This window comes from Budorcas taxicolor, chromosome 2 (assembly GCF_023091745.1).
Source record: "Budorcas taxicolor isolate Tak-1 chromosome 2, Takin1.1, whole genome shotgun sequence".
Classification (NCBI taxonomy): Eukaryota; Metazoa; Chordata; class Mammalia; order Artiodactyla; family Bovidae; genus Budorcas; species Budorcas taxicolor.
Window position 1 is genome coordinate 102,905,977 of NC_068911.1, and position 1,097 is coordinate 102,907,073.

Below are 1,097 nucleotides of genomic sequence, written 5' to 3' on the forward strand. Positions count from 1 at the left end.
GTCGCAAAGAGTCGGACATGACTGAGTGACTGACCTGAACTGAACTGAACTGAAAGAGGAAAAAGAGATATATGTGCTTTTTATGGGAAAAAAATGTTCCTTAAATGAAAAAAAAATTGAAGCTTTATTCATATAAATATCTTCCCTGGTGGCTCAGCAGTAAAAAATACGCCTACCAATGCAGTAGACCCAAATTTGATCCCTGGGTCAGGAATATTCCCCGGAGTAGGAAATGGCAACCCACTCCAGTATTCTTGCCTGGAAAATTCCGGGGACAGAGGAGCCTGGCAGGCTCCATGGGGTTGTGAAAGAGGTGGACAAGACTCAGTGACTAAGCAACAATAGAAATATAAATTAAAACCGTACTAAAATAAGACTTTAAAAATATTATGTTGGGAAAATTCCAGCCATTTAACAATGTATCATGTTGGTGAAGCTGTAGGGAAACAGCACTTTGATTCACTGGCAGGAGCACGAATTGCTCCTGTGGAGGTAACCTGGCAATTAACTATCCAACATGCTGCTGCTGCTAAGTCACTTCAGTTGTGTCTGACTCTGTGCGACCCCATAGACGGCAGCCCACCAGGCTCCCCCGTCCCTGGGATTCTCCAGGCAAGAACACTGGAGTGGGTTGCCATTTCCTTCTATAATGCATGAAAGTGAAAAGTGAAAGTGAAGTCGCTCAGTTGTGTCCAACTCTTAGCGACCCCATGGACAGCAGCCTACCAGGCTCCTCCGCCCATGGGATTCTCCAGGCAAGAGCACTGGAGTGGGGTGCCATTGCCTCCTCCATCAAACATGCAGATGTATTTTACCTTGACTCAGCAACTTCATTTCTGTGTACAAACTGTGGATTAAACATAAATAACAATGTAGGTTGGACCTCAGGTTCAGGCGACTGGAGAGGTATATGATCTAATCCACGGTTTTTCAATTTTCTGTACCATGAGTATTTTCCTAAAATGACATCTTATGCAGGATGAGGGTGCTAGCTCTCCCAGAAGCAAAGGGATAAACTCTATTTCACAGTTCTGAGAAAATTTCCCTTTCCAAGCTGACCATCATTCACTGTGTATTGCTCTGATTTCAACATTGGT